The sequence below is a fragment of the Bos mutus genome, chromosome 5 (genome assembly GCF_027580195.1).
Source record: "Bos mutus isolate GX-2022 chromosome 5, NWIPB_WYAK_1.1, whole genome shotgun sequence".
Classification (NCBI taxonomy): domain Eukaryota; kingdom Metazoa; phylum Chordata; class Mammalia; order Artiodactyla; family Bovidae; genus Bos; species Bos mutus.
In genome coordinates, this window is record NC_091621.1 from 65,941,888 (window position 1) to 65,959,223 (window position 17,336).

Sequence of the window (17,336 nt, forward strand, 5' to 3'; positions counted from 1 at the left end):
AATCAAACTAACAATGACTAAACACAAAGAAAAAATATTAAAAGCAGCAAGGGAAAACCAATGAGTAACATACAAGGGAAACCCCATATGTTTAATAGCTGATCTTTCAGCAGAAACTCTGCAGGCCAGAAGGGAATGGCAGGATATATTTCAAGTACTGAAAGGGAAAAATCTACAACCAGGATTATTGTATCTGGCAAGGATCTCATTAAAAATTCATGGAGAAATCAAAAACTTTTCAGACAACCAAGTTAAAAGAATTCAGTGCCACCAAACCTGCTTTACAACAAATGTTAAAGGGACTTATATAGTCAAGAAATACAAGAGAAGAAAAAGATCTACAAAATCAAACCCCAAACAATTAAGAAAATGGTAATAGGAACATGGTCGTGGTGGTTTAGACACTAAGTTGTGTCCGACTTTTGCAACCCCATGGACTGTAGCCTGCCAGGCTCCTCTGTCCATGGGATTCTCCAGGCAAGAATACTGGAGTGGGTTGCCATTTCCTTCTCCAGAGGATCTTCCCGACCCAGGAATTGAACTTCAGTCTCCTGCATTGCAGGCAGATTCTTTACTGACTTAGATATGAGGGAAGCCCTCAATAGGAACATACATATCAATAATTACTTTAAATGTAAATGGATTAAATGCTCCAACCAAAAGACACAGACTGGCTGAATAGATACAAAAACAAGACCTATAAATATGCTGTCTGCAAGAAATTCACTTCAGATCTAAACACACACACAGAACAAAAGTGAGATGATGTAAAAATATATTCCATGCAAATGGGAAGCAAAAGAAAGCTGGACTAGCAATCCTCATATCAGACAAAATATACCTTAAAATAAAGAATATTACAAGAGATAAGGAAGGACACTATATAATGATCAAGGGATCAATCCAAGAGAAAGACATAATAATTGTAAATATCTATGTAGCCAACATAGGAGCACCTCAATACATAAGAAAAACACTAACAGACATAAAATGAGAAACTGACAGTAACACAATAATAGTAGGAGACTTTAACACCCCGCTTACACCAATGTACAGATTACAGAAAATTAACAAGGAAATTCAGGTCTTAAATAATACATTAGATGAGATGGATCTCATTGATATCTTCAGGACATTCCATTCAAATGCAGAAGAATACACCTTCTTCTCCAGTGCACATTCTCCAAGGTAGACCACATCTTGGGTCACAAATCAAACATTAGTAAATTTAAGAAAATTAAAATCATATCAAGCATCTTTTCTGACCACTATGAGACTAGATATCAATTACAAGGAAAAAACTGTAAAAAGCACAAACACATGGAGATTAAACAATATGTTTCTAAATAACCAACAGGTTACTGAAGAAACCAAAAGGGAAGTCAAAAAATTTCTAGAAAGAAATGACAATGAAAACATGACAATTCAAAACTTATGGGATGCAACAAAAGCATCCCAACAAAAGTTCTAAGAGGAAAGTTTATAGCAAAACAATCCTATGTCAAGAAACAAAAAACAACACCGAATAGACAACCTAACATTACACCTAAAACAACTGGAAAAAGAAGAACAAAAAACCCCAAGATTAGCAGAAGGAAACAAATCATAAAGATCCAAACAGAAATAAATGGAAAAGAAATGAAAGAAACAATAGTAAAGATTAATAAAACTAAAAGCTGGTTCTTTGAGAAGATAAACCAAATTGACAAACCTTTAGCCAGACTCAAGGAAAAAAGAGAGAAGAATCAAATCAACAAAATTAGAAATGAAAAAGGAGAGGTTACAACAGACAATGCAAATACAAAGGAGTATAAGAGACTATTAAGAAGAAATATACGGCAATAAAATATATAACCTAGAAAAAATTGACAGATTCTTAGAAAAGTTCAATCTTCCAAGACTAAACCAGGAAGAAATAGAAATTATGAACAACCCAATTACAAGCACTGAAATTGAAGCTGTGATCAAAAATCTCCCAAAAAACAAAAGCCCAGGACCAGATGGCTTCACAGGAAAATTCTATCAAACATTTGAGAAGAGTTAATGCTCATCACTCTAAAACTTTCAAAAACGTGCAGAGGAAGGAACACTTCCAAACTCATTCTACAAGGCCACCATCACCCTGATACCAAAACAAGACAAACACAAAAAAAGAAAACTACATGCCAATATCACTGATGAACATAGATGCAAAAATCTGCAACAAAATTTTAGCAAACAGAATTCAGCAACACATCAGAAAGCTCATACACCATGATCAAGTTGGGTTTATTCCAGGGATGCACTAATTCTTCAGTATACACAAATCAATCAATGTGATACACCATATTAGCAAATTGAAAGATAAAAACAAAATGATCATCTCAATAGGTGCAGAAAAAGCCTTTGACAAACAACCCAATCAAAAAGTGGGAGAAAGACCTAAACAGAAATTTCTCCAAAGAAGACATATAGATGGCTAACAAGGACATGAAAAGATGTGCAACATCACTCATTATTAGAGAAATGCAAATCAAAACTTCAATGAGATATCACCTCACACCAGTCAGAATGGCCATCATCAAAAAGTCTACAAACAATAAATGCTGGAGAGGGTATGGAGAAACGGGAACCCTCTTGTACTGTTAGTGGGAATGTAAATTGATACAGTCACTATGGAAGACAGTATGGAGATTCCTTAAAAAACTAGGAATAAAACCACCATATGACCCAGCAATCCCACTCCTAAGCATATACCCTGAGGAAATCAAAATCGAAAAAGACACATATATCCCATTGTTTGTGGCAGTACTATTTACATTAGTTAGACCCATGGAAGCAGCCTAGATGTCCATCGATAGATGAATGGATAAAGAAGTGTTGGTACATATACACAATAGAATATTACTCAGCCAAAGAAAGGAACATATTTGAGTCAGTTCTGATGAGGTGGATGAACCTAGAACCTATTATACATGAAGTAAACCAAAATAGAAAGATAAATGTCATATTCTAATCACGATGGTGTGATCACTGACCTAGAGCCAAACATCCTGGAATGTGAAGTCAAGTGGGCCTTAGAAAGCATCACTACAAACAAAGCTAGTGGAGGTGATGGAATTCCAGTTGAGCTATTCCAAATCCTGAAAGATGATGCTGTGAAAGTGCTACACTCAATATGCCAGCACATTTGGAAAACTCAGCAGTGGCCACAGGACTGGAAAAGGTCAGTTTTCATTCCAATCCCAAAGAAAGGCAATGCCAAAGAATGCTCAAACTACCGCACAATTGCACTCATCTCACATGCTAGTAAAGTAATGCTCAAAATTCTCCAAGCCAGGCTTCAGCAATACATGAACTGTGAACTTCCTGATGTTCAAGCTGGTTTTAGAAAAGACAGAGGAACCAGAGATCAAACTGCCAACATCCACTGGATCATGGAAAAAGCAAGAGAGTTCCAGAAAAACATCTATTTCTGCTTTCTTGACTATGCCAAAGCCTTTGACTGTGTGGATCACAATAAACTGTGGAAAATTCTGAAAGAGATGGGAATATCAGAACACCTGATCTGCCTCTTGAGAAATTTGTATGCAGGTCAGGAAGCAACAGTTAGAACTGGACATGGAACAATAGACTGGTTCCAAATAGGAAAAGGAGTACGTCAAGGCTGTATATTGTCACCCTGCTTATTTAACTTACATGCAGAGTACATCATGAGAAACGCTGGACTGGAAGAAGCACAAGCTGAAATCAAGATTGCTGGGAGAAATATCAATCACCTCAGATACGCAGATGACACCACCCTTATGGCAGAAAGTGAAGAGGAACTCTTGATGAAGGTGAAAGAAGAGAGTGAAAAAGTTGGCTTAAAACTCAACATTCAGAAAACGAAGATCATGGCATCCGGTCCCATTACTTTGTGGGAAATAGATGGGGAAACAGTGGAAACAGTGTCAGACTTTATTTTTGGGGCTCCAAAATCACTGCAGATGGTGACTGCAGCCATAAAATTAAAAGACGCTTACTCCTTGGAAGGAAAGTTATGTCCAACCTAGATAGCATATTCAAAAGCAGAGACATTACTCTACCAACAAAGATCTGTCTAGTCAAGGCTATGGTTTTTCCTGTGGTCATGTATGGATGTGAGAGTTGGACTGTGAAGAAGGCTGAGCACCGAAGAATTGATGCTTTTGAACTGTGGTGTTGGAGAAGACTCTTGAGAGTCCCTTGGACTGCAAGGAGATCCAACCAGTCCATTCTGAAGGAGATCAGTCCTGGGTGTTCTTTGGAAGGAATGATGCTAAAGCTGAAACTGCAGTACTTTGGCCACCTCATGCGAAGAGTTGACTCATTGGAAAAGACTGTGATGCTAGGAGGGATTGGGGGCAAGAGGAGAAGGGGCCGACAGAGGATGAGATGGCTGGATGGCATCACTGACTCGATGGACGTGAGTCTCAGTGAACTCTGGGAGTTGGTGATGGACAGGGAGGCCTGGTGTGCTGCAATTCATGGGGTCGCAAAGAGTCGGACACGACTGAGCGACTGAACTGAACTGAACTGAATGCATTTATACAGAATCTAGAAAAATGGTACTGAAGAATTTATTTTCAGGGCAGCAATAGAGAAACAGACATAGAGAATATACTTATGGCCATGGGGAGAGGGGAGGAGAGGGTGAGATGTATGGAGAGAGTAACATGGAAACTTACCATATGTAAAACAGATAGCCAACAGGAATTTGCTGTATGTCTCAGGAAACCCAAACAAGGGCTCTGTATCAACCTAGAGGGTTGGGATGGGAAGGGAGATGGGAGGGAGGGGCAATGTACACCTATGGCTGATTCATATTGAGGCTTGACGAAAAACAAAATTCTGTAAAGCAATTATCCTTCAATTTAAAAATTAATTAATAAAAAAAGAAAGAGGCACAAACTACTCAGTTTAAAATAAACTACAAGAATATATCATAAAATAGGGGGAATACAGCAAATGAGGAGTAAAACCTTTAAAAATTGTGAATCACTATTTTGTACACCTATAATTTATGTAGTATTATACATCAATGAAAAATAAATTACATGTTAAAAAAAAAAAAACAAAAAAAGTAATCTTAACAGACACAGTTGTTATAGTGACAATCACCCTTTTCCCTGAACATAATGAAAAATACTACTTAGTATGATGTTTGCCATTGGCTTCTTATATACACTGTTTCTCAATTTAGGAAAGTTTCCTTTTAACTGTAATTTACAAAAAATTTGAAATCAGAAATATCTAATATGCTTGTCAAATGACTCTTTAGTTAGATCAACACTGCCCAACAGAAGTTTCCAGAATGATGGAAATGTTCATTATCTGTGTTAATTCCATAGCCACAAGCCATATGTGACTATTGAGCACTTGAAATATGTCCAGTGGGAATAAGGAACAGAAGTTTTAATAATTTAACTTCAATTATTCAAACTTCTATTGGAATAGCTATGCATGACTAGGGTCTACCATGTTGGACAGAGCACATTCATATGGTCATATAGGTATTCTCTTGTAATCTATTAATATAAGATATTGAAATACTAGATATACTGATATTAAACCACTTTTTATTTCTGGAACAACATCTACTTGGTAATGCTAGATTTGACTTGCTAATATATTATTAATGTAGTAAGATGGAGAAAATTGCATTCACCAGGAATCTTAGAGAAAGCACCATATTTGCTGAGATGAAATGCTTCATAAGCCTCATAAGATAGGATATAAGTCCTTGAGGGAATGTGAAAATAACAAGGATAATGGAATTTTCCCTCCATAATGAAGGAGTATGGAATTTTATGTCCAAAACAGAAAACAATGACAGGGGTAGAGTGGAGCCTGTGATGTTGAGTACTGCATGAGGAATGGAGAGAAAAATAAGACATTACTGACACCATGAAAAAAGAATGAGAAAGAGAGATTTCAGATAGAGAGTTTTCTGAAAGATTCTAAATATCATGTGATATAATTCTTTCTCTGGCCCCCACAAATTTTTTGTAAAGTCCACAAAGATCATTAAACTTGCAGTGTGTGTGCCTTATTTATTAAACGGGTTCACAGATATTATATTCCTCTGTTCTTCCAGACATGTGGTACAAGCTAATTTTTTAACCTCTTAAAATTAGTTGTGACTTGCACTGACCAATTAATGTGAGAGGAATTGGCATGGATCGTTTCCAGACAGAAAGCTTTTGGTGCCATGGTTTTCCACATTCCCTTTTTCCCTTAATGTTCTTGTTTCAATGTTTCTTGAATCTCTGACAGCCCATGTCCCTGAATGCTGCTGCTAAGTCGCTTCAGTCGTGTCCGACTCTGTGCGACCCCATAGACGGCAGCCCACCGTCTCCCACCAGGCTCCCCCGCCCCTGGGATTCTCCAGGCAAGAACACTGGAGTGGGTTGCCATTTCCTTCTCCAATGCATGAAAGCGAAAAGTGAAAGTGAAGTCACTCAGTCGTGTCCAACTCCAGCGACCCCATGAACTGCAACCCACCAGGCTTCTCCGTTCATGGGATTTTCCAGGCAAGAGTACTGGAGTGGGGTGCCATTGCCTTCTCCTATGTCCCTGAATAAGGACTATATACAACAGAACCCACAGTCAACCTGTGATAGACACAGTGAGGGTAGGATACAAGTTTTTGTCAACTTGGACCACTGAAATTTTTAGATCGTTACTATAACGTAATCCAGTCTAACTGATATGGAAACCGATAGCTTCTAGTGGAGCGTTTAAAAAAAAAACACTAAAATATTTGTTGGCACTGGATTAAGCAGTGGGAAGTAGACAGTGAAGAAAATATTGTTTGAACACAAATAGATGAAAATCTATTTTATACAGTAAGAAATCATTTGGTACAAGGTAGAGACAACAAAGGCATATAGAAAAATGGAAATTATGTCCAGAAAAGAATTATGGTTGCACCTATTGGTATATGGAACTGACTGAAATCAGATAGGGAAGTAGTCACAAATGTTTTTGAGTGATTTTTACTGCAAAATTCTATCAACTTGGACTAACAGCTATTTAACTTCAATGATTAAAAATGATCCTGGACTTAAGACAACCATGGGCCCCAATCTTCTGTTGAACAAGAAGTGGACCATTAAACCTGCCTTCCCCAATGAAGAACATAGTCCCTGATGCCTACTTCAGATATGACCAAAGAGAATAGTGGAAAAGGAAGAATCTCTGAGAAGTAGAATCTAGGAGCAATGAATAATAGATGTTCAAGGAGCCAAGTTAGGACTTGGTCAAAGGTTAATACTCACTTCCAGCAAAGGGGCTCTTTTCACATTACCTAATCTGTGTGCATATTGAGTGTATGAGGGGCAGATAAAATTTTAGTTCATAAGTCTTCAGATCAAAAGAAGCCATACCCAGGCTTGATAGAGACTATTTATTACCATCATCTCCTTGTGATAAACAGACCATCACACATCATCCAGCGATCCTGGACTTTAAGTCTGGTTTGTTAGAGTATAGAAATTTTGCATAGTGTCCTTTGGAGAGGGGACAACTGTACTGTGAATGTGAAAAGGAGCATGAACCCAATACTCGGTGACCAGGAAGGAGTTCTCTGGTAATTATTAGGACTGTCAGTAAATATTCCAGTCCTTTCCACTTCCAAGATGAAGGTAGGATTCTTCTTGACCTTTAAAAGTTAGAGGCAACTTTTAACTTGGCTTCGCCAAAGATATATGAGCAGAAATTATATATATCATCTTTGGAACAATGCATGAAGAGCCGAGAATATGATTGCCCACTAAATAATTTTCCAAATGATTGACATTCTGAAAGCCTGTATCCCTGTGTGAGGAAATCCTCAGCTGACCCTGAGTTGAGTAAGCAAGAATAAGCTTTCATTGTTTTAAACCACTAAGGATTTGGGGTCTTTTGTTACCACAGCAAAACCTTGAGGACCCTGACAGGTACAATGTGACCGGAGAAAACCCAGAAAAAGGGTGAGCTCACACTGAAAGGTGCAGGGCCAGAGTCATCCTGTGAGGACGCGGAGGTAAAAGCTTTCTGGGATACATTCAGGATACGTACATCTGTACTCACGTATATTCATTATTTCCATTTTGTGCTAAAATTTTTCATATCTCAGAGTTATGCTAGTTTTAAAAAATGGGCAGACAAATATTGTGAGTTCATTTTCTCTAAGCTTTTGAAGAAGAAAAGAAACAAAAGGATGATCTGTGCCTTAATTAATTTTTTAAGTTCACCTTTTAGTCTAAAATCATTTTGATCAGAAGTATTCCACTCACAAGTGAAAGATTCCTCAATTAAACTACAAAGAAAAGAAAAAAAAACGAAAGAAGGCAGAGAAAGAGAAAGAAAGAAATGTATTGCTTCATATATAGGAAGGTCAGGAGTAGCACCAGGGACTCAACGCTGAAAGCTTTCTCTTTTCTTTCTCTTTTATTTCTGTGTCTGCATCTGAGTTCTATGTCTGCATGTATGCCTGTCTCTCCCAGGCTTCATCTCTCAGTCAAAGAGATTTTGACTGGGTTTCTGTCTGTCCTGGGTCACCTTGGCCCTGCCACTGATCCCTTTCTCTCCCTCTCTTTCTTACCTTTCACTGCAGATGGGCTTAATATATATGGGAGGGAGTTGCTGCAACCCCAGGCAGTTATAGGCTTACATCATCACCATTTAGCAACCAGGAAGAAGAGAACTTTCTCCACAGATATGAATACAAAACTAGCGGGAGAGCCTGTGATTAACTCTATCTGGGTCATGTGCCCACCTTGGATACTTTTATACAAGGATACACGCAAATATGGGCTTCTGCAGTGGCTCAGCAGTAAAGAACCCACCTGCAATGCAGGAGATACAGGAGACATGGGTTCAGTCCCTGAGTCGGAAACATCCCCTGGAGGGAGGGCATGGCAAACCCGCCCCCCCAGTATTCTTGCCTGGACAATCCCATGGACAGAGGAGCCTGGTGGGCTAAGTCCATGGGGTCACAAAGAGTTGGACAGAACTGAAGCAATTGAGTACACACACATGCTCATACTCAAATATGGGTCCAGCATAATTTGTTTACTTCTGTGGCCAGCAATCAGTGTACCACAATATCTCACTATCAGAATATCATATAACTGAGGTGACAGAGGAGCAATCCCCCTGAAGGAAGGAGTGTTACTGATTGATAAAAGAAAAAAGAGAGAGAAAGATAACAAGACAGAATTCTTAGGCAAATAAACACAGTAGATACACAACCCCCACACACCCCCAAAAAAAAAAAAAAAAAAAAAAATGGCCTCAGCTTTCTGGGAAATATTTTGTCCACCTGATATGAAGAACTGACTCATTGGAAAAGACCCTGATGCTGGGAAAGATTGAAGGCAGGAGGAGAAGGGGACAACAGAGGATGAGATGGTTGGATGGCATCACCAACTGATGGACATGAGTTTGAGCAAGCTTCAGGAGTTGGTGATGGACAGGGAAGCCTGGTGTTCTGCAGTCTGTGGGATTGCAAAGAGTTGGACATGACTGAGTGACTGAACTGAACTGAACTTTTGGGCAATAAATCTTTGGCAACCTTTCCAACTCTGTCCATGGTCATCAGTCTATATGGATTTTCTGAACTCCGCTTGAGTCAATTTTGATAATTTATATTTGTATTATAAAGTCACTTATTTCATCTAGATTCACCAATGTATTGCCAAAAATTGAAAAGGATTTTCCTTCTAATGTCCATCAAAATGAAAGCCAATGGCATAATGCCAAGGGCAATTGCCTACAAGCAATTCTCTGGAGAACTAAATCAACAGTATTCTAATCTACAGCTCTCTCTTGGTTTGGTTAACCCAGGAAGAAAATTGAGTGTGTCTAGAGAACAGATGGACTACATATCCTTCAGGCAATTCTCCATATATATTAATTTTCACAGCTGAGCTTTTGATAGGTACTGGGCAGCAGATATTTCTAGGTTAAAGCTTCTGACAAGAACTTGGAGTACAGATTATTCTACAATGCTCAATTTCATATGTTTCATTGGTCAGTCAAAATGGAGAGAGTTAATATGCTCTTATGATAGTTGAGCCATCTAACTAGGACACATGTCTGAAGAGAGGAGTCCTCAGGACCTTACAAAGGTAGGTCCATGGAATAAGTTCCCATGGACTGGACAAGCTTTTCTCAGATGAACTGAACAGCTGAACAAAACACAAGAAAGAACAACAGACAGCATTCTGTGAGAACTTGGAAACAGCCGGTGTGATGTCATCAGAAGGTATGGAGGGCTTCCCTGGTGGCTCAGTGGTAAAGAATCCACCTGTCAATGCCAGGGATATGGTTTCAATCCCTGATCTGGGGAGAGCCCACATGCCACAGGCAGCTAAACCCATGTGCCACAACTACTGAGCCTGGGATCTACAGCTACTAAGCCCACATACCGTGACTACTGAAGTCCAAGCACCCTAGAGCCCATGCTCTGCAACAAGAGAAGCCACTGGAACGATCAGCCCACGCGTTGCAACTGGAGAGTAGCCCCCACTCGCCACAACTAAAGAAAAGCCCTTGCAGCAACAAAGACCCAGCACAGACAAAAATATATAAATAAAATTATTTTTTTAAAAAAAGAAGGTATGGATACAGCAAGTGGAAAAGAAAATTGTCATATGGGTTTCATCACAAAAGTGGTAGTAGACTTGGACATTATAGGATGGGAGGGACTTCAAAAAGTAGAAGGTTCACAGAGGGGCAAGAGAGAACTTAAGACCGAGCGTGTCTCATGAAAAATGTGTCTTTACAGTTTAGGGAGTGGCTGGGGGATGAAACAGAGGTTGGATGGAAAGATGAACCAGCCACTGTGATGTAAGGAGGTCCAAGCTACACACTGAACATGCTGGAAAGTGGCCCTGAGACAAAAGGCCTTCTCCTCGAGTTGAGCTCCTAGCTGAATTCAGTCACGTGAATTACCCCAAATATGTTCAAAGGAAGCAGAGGAAAAGTGCGGGTGTGCCCAGCCTGAACGCAAACCAACGCTAAGAAATAATAAACTGCTGTGGTTCTAAGATACTACATTAGGATGTGGCTTGTCCTTGTAGGTATATAGTCAGGTACGGAGCGGCTTGCCCAGGTTGGTGCTACCCTTATACTGAGTAGTACAGTATACAACCCTTATACTAATATACATCAGCATTCTGAATGTAAATCATCCTTCACAAAGGACCATGAATTTCTTCTTCTTTGAGAAGGAAGAGTGCAGAGGTTCACTGAGTATTGAAGAAAAGAGTAAACTGAATACCAGGGATGTTATTTATACTGTGTCTATTAACATTCATCTTGTGTGTACTTTTTTCCCTTTCCCTATAAGATAAAATGTGCAGTGCTTTAAATTACTGTCTGCTAAGTCACTTCAGTTGTGTCCGACTCTGTGCGACCCCAGAGACAGCAGCCCACCCAGCTCCGCCGTCCCTGGGACTCTCCAGGCAAGAACACTGGAGTGGGTTGCCATTTCCTTCTCCAATGCATGAAAGCAAAAAGTGAAAGTGAAGTCGCTCAGTCGTGTCCGACTCCTAGCGACCCCATGGACCGTAGCCCACCAGGCTCCCCCGTCCATGGGATTTTCCAGGCAAGAGTACTGGAGTGGGGTGCCATTGCCTTCTCCGACTGTCTAGATGTTCAAAAGCCAGGACTCTACATTTTTCCCATGAATGTGTCCATGATGACTGACAGTCACACGCGTGACACATCTACACGTGTTTATCTCAGAGGTTCGGAAAGCCCACCCCACTGGCTATGTAATCCTCTTGCCTCCATTCTTCAGTGTAGTCAATTTGGAGGATTTAATTTGCTGGAATATCTTTGAAATATTTGTGAAAAGTTAGACAGCAATTTGAAATATCACAGAAAGTTCATCAGAATAACTTATTCCTTGATTCCACTTTCCCCAACAATGGGAGAAGAAACACCCTGGTTCTTTTCTTACACCACTTTCCTCTAAGCAGTGCTTCTTTCGCTTTTACATCTAGATAATTCAACCTTTGACAGCAACTTGCTCTGTCTAATACTGTCTCAAAAGGCAGAATCAATTGTTCTTTCCACTGGTTCTCCCAGCCTTTTAAATGCACTTCTATGACAGGGAACCGCATTTTATCAAACTACTTCTGTGCGTGTCTCTCTCACTGTGAGGACGGGTCCAGTTATCACTTTTATTTTCCCAGTTCCAGGATCAGCACACTGCAAATAGCAGGGACTTGAAAATTCTCAGCAGAACTGAAATGAAATGCAAAAACTAAAAATGTTCCCCTATTTAACAGAATGTAAATAAACTTAAATGGAAGAAAATAATCTCATGATTAATTTCGCAGGACCTTTCAGTCATGTCCAACTCTTTGCAACCCTGTGGACCATAGCCCTCTAGGCTCCTCTGTCAATGGAATTCTCCAGGCAAGGATACTGGAATGGGTTGTCATTTCCTTCTCCAGCGGATCTTCCCAACCCAGGGATCAAATCCGGGTATCCTGAATTGCAGGTAGATTCTTTACTGTCTGAGCCACCAAGGAAGCCCCTTTTAGAAAGACATGATTTGTGAAATGATGGAGAATAAAAGAAAAAGTCAGAACCAGAGCAGCTCATATAAACATGTAAAAATCATCATTAATTCTAAAAGATGATAATGCAGTGATGGGACAATTGCTTTTCTAGCTTTCTAGTGTCCTCTAGTTCTTCTAAAACTTTATATTTGGTTTATAATTTGACTCTAGAAACAATTATTACATTCCAAGTCAAGATATTATCTAAGACAATATGGAAATCCTTCACCATTAATCTCAAAGCCAGGTCTTAGATAGCAGGATAGTGGGAAAAAAGGAAAACAAAAATTTTACCAGTTAGTGTTCTACTTTTTTTACTTGACTTTATGGCCACAGAGGAAATAGAGGTAAATCAGAGGCTGGAGAGAACTACTATAAAATTCCAATTAATGTCATCAGATAATTTGGGAGCTATTACACTCACTGAAACAAGAACAGATGTCAATAAAAAGAGCAATCAGAGAAATTTCTGGAACAGAGCAGCTCTGCCAGTAATTTCAAAACCTTCCTGTCTGTAGCACCCAAATTAGAAGCTGTTTCCAGAAATATACTCCACCGGTGGTGCAGAACAGCCATGTTAAACTAAGATGAGATCTGACATTGATTTATTTGCTATCTATCTTTTTAATCAAGTTTATTGAAGCATAATTTACACGTGATAAACTACATTTATTTTAAGTACTCCGTTAAAAGTTTTGACAATTTATAACTACCACAATTTGTAACCACCACCATAATCCAGATATAGAACAGTTCCTCACCCAAAATTGTTGTGGTTCTTTATGGTCAACCCCATCTCACTCCCAGTCCTAGGGAAACACTTATTTGCTTTCTGTCGCAGTAGGTTACTTTTTTGGCTGCAACACGGGGCATATAGGATCTTAGTTCCCTGACCACGGATGGAGCCCAGGCCCCTGCACTGGAAGTGTGTTGTCTTAACCACTGAACCACCAGGGAATACATTTTACATTTTCTAGAATATCAAGTAAACAGAATCACACAGAATGTCCTCTTCTTTGGCTTCTTTCCTGCATAGAGCATTTCTGAGATTCTTCCATGCTGTGTTCCTTTCTCTCTATCACTGAGCGATATTTTGCTTCCGGCTGTCCTGCGGTTTGTGTATTCATTCACTTCTTGATGGACCTTGGAGTTATTTCCAGTAGCTGCTATTATGAAAAAAAGTTGCTTTGAGCTCATGATTAAGGCTTTGTGTTGACATATTTTCATTTATCTCAGGTAATGTTCACACGTGGAATTGCTGGATAATATAACTGCATAAACTACAACACTTTTCCATAGTATGTGTACCATTTTGTACTCCTTCCAGCAAGGTATGAGTTACAGATGCTCCACATCTTTGCCCACACTTGATATTATTAAACTTTTCATTTTTTTAAGCATTCTAGGGGGTCACTAGTGGTGTATCACTGTTTCAGTCTGCATTATTATGCTAACTAATAATGCTGAGCATCTTTTTATGTGTTTATTGGCCCTTTCTATTTCTTTTTTTGCCAAGTATCTGTTCAAATATTTTGCTCATTTATTATTGGGTTGATTATTTTCCGATTTTTGCGTTGTGAGAATTCTTTATGTATTCTGGATGCCAAAAAAATTTCAGAAAAAAAGATGAAAGCACTTTTTCATATATATGTAAGGAGAATAATTGCTTTTAGTCTGTGGCACACCTCTCACTTTATTTTCCTCTCATTTTAAAAAACAAAAGGTTTTAATTTTGATGAAGTCTAATTTATCCTTTGTAAAGATTTTAAATTTGTTTTATCTAAAAAACTGTAGTCTACTCCAAAGGTACATAGATTGTCCCTTAGACTTTGCTCTAAAGTCTTACAGTTTTGGCTTTTGCATTTAGGTCTGTGATCTGTTTCAAGATGATCTTTGTGTAGAGTATGAAGTACATGCCAAGAGTCATTTTTTCCGGGTGGATATCCAATTATCTCAACATAGTTTGTTAAGAATATTACTTTTTGATTCACTGAATTACCTTGAAATCTTATCAAAAATCAATTAATGTGTACTTTTTTTTCTGGACTCACTATTCTATTCCATCGATCTGTATGTCTACACTTATGCTAAAATTCATTACCTTAACTCCTGTGACTTTCTGACACCTTGAAATTAGATAGCATAAGTTTTCTAACTTGATTCTTATTTTTCAAATTGTATTAAATATTCTTGATCTTCTGTATTTCCATATAAATTTGCCAAGATCTATGAAAGAAAGGCTATAAGAATTCTGACTGAGACTGTGTTAAATCAGTGGCTTTCCAGGTGGCTCAGTGGTAAAGAATCCACCTGCCAATGCAGAAAACACAGGAGGTAGGAGTTCAATCCCTGGGTCAGGAAGATTCTCTGGAGTAGAATATGGCAACCCACTCCAGTAAACATGCCTGGAAAATCCCATGGACAGAGGAGCCTGGCAGGCTGCAGTCAATGGGGTTGAGGTTGGACACAACTGAGCACAAGGGATATTATGCTAACTCAATAGAGCAAGTCAAGGAATTATGAAATTTTAATAGCATTGATGCCTTCAATCCATGAATCTAATATGTACATTTCTATTTATTTAGATCTGTTTTAACTTTCCTCAGCAATATATGGTAATGTTCTATATGCAGCTATTTGATATATTTTGCTAAATTTACTTTAAGGTATTTTATTTTTATGCTATAAAATAGTATGTGTTTTATTTTGATTTTCCAATTGTTTGTTGTTAGTATTAAAAGCTTCAATAAAGTTTTGCATATTGAACGTATGTTATCTGGCTAAATTCACTTACTAGTTCTAGCAGTTTTTTCACAGATTCTTTGGGGTTTTTTACATGTACTATCATATCTTCTACAAATAAAAAGCTTTACATCTTTCCTTCCAGTCTATATACCTGTTATTTGTTTTTCTTGCCTGTTGCAACAGCTATGATCTCCAGGAAAATGTTGAATAAAAGCAGTGAAAGCATGTACTCCTGCCTGTTCCTAATCTTATAGGAAAGATATCCAGTATTTCACTACTAAATATGATATTAGTTGCAGGTTCTTCAGACTCCCTTTATTAGAATGAAGAAGTGTTTTATTTCTAGTTTCCCAGGGATTTTTTTAGATCATTAATTGAAAGTGAAAGTCGCTCAGTCACGTCCGACTCTTTGTGACCCCGTGGACTGTAGCCAGCCAGGCTCCCCTGTCCGTGGGGATTCTCCAGGCAAGAATACTGGAGAGGGTTGCCATGCCCTCCTCCAGGGGATCTTCCCACCCCAAGGATCAAACCCAGGTCTCCCACATTGCAGGCAGATTCTTTACCATCCGAGCCACCAGGGAAGCCCAAGAATACTGGGAGTGGGTTGCCTATCCCTTCTCCAGGGGAACTTCCCGACCCAGGAATCAAACCAGAGTCTCCTGCATTGAAAGCAAACTGTTTATCGGCTGAGCTGCCAGAGAAGCCCCGGTACAACCAATACCACTATCTATTTCCAAAACTTTTTCATCAGCCCAAACAAATTCTGTAACAATTAAGCAATAAATCGCTCATTCTTCGCATTCCCCAACCCCTGGTAACATTAATCTACTTCTGTCTCTATGAATTTACCTATTCTTGATATTTCACACAAATGCACTCATATAATCCTTGTCCTTTTGTGTCTGGCTTATTTCACATAGTGTAAAAATGCCAAGATTCATTCAAGTTGTAACACATAGTGGAACTTCATTCCTTTTACGGTTGAATAATATTCCATTGTATGTATGTATCATAATTTGCTTATCTATCCACTTGTTGAAGAACATTTAGGTTGTTTCTGCCTTTTGTATATTCTAAATAACTATGCAGTAAAAATTCGTGTGCAAATATCTGCTCAAGTCTTGGCTTTCAACTATTTTTGGTATACATCTAGATGTGGAATTGTGATTTGCTTTCTAATTTGATTTTTTTCCTTCTGCTGGTTGAAGATTACGGATTCTCTGTCTACTCTTTACTAATTATCTTTAAAATAATATTTTGCATTCATAATAACTAACAAAGTATATAGTTACTATTTTAACCCCCGCCAAATAATTCAACAGGTTTAGAAACTTAACTGATAACCTCCCTCCTGGCTTACATAGATTTGTTATCCAGAATTAATTTGTCTTCTTTTTAACCCCATAAATTATGTATTTTCATCATTATAGTTACTATTACTGGTATGCTGATATGATACAAGTCAAATAAAGAGTACAAGTAGGGTATATGACTTAAAAAACAGAAAAAGAAATAAAATCTTGATTTAAAAAAATTATAAATGTATATAGATTTTTTAGCCACTAATAAAAAATAAAAATTAACAAAAAATATGAATAGATGCTGAGAAAACAAAACACCAGGACAGCAAATTTCTGCTCAAGTTAAAAATCTCTGATGTTAGGTTGATATTGCTACTATGTCTAACACTAGTTTGATCATATCTACAAACAGAATATATCATTTATCTTGAGAGTACTAATGGGTTCTGAACTATGTCATCTCAAGTACCCAGATTGTTACCTATGGCCTAGCAGGCCAGTAAGGTTCAATCATTAATTTGGTCAGCATACAACCATTCGGTATCTGGAATAGGACAGCACAGTTCCAGGCACTAGTAATATAGCACTGAATCCACAAAAGAAAATGAATGTCTCCAGATGTTAGTAAACATTTTTCCAAAGAAGACATACAAATGGCCAAAAACACATGAAAAGATGTTCAATATAACTAAACATTAGAGAAATGCAAATCAAAATCACAGTGAGATGC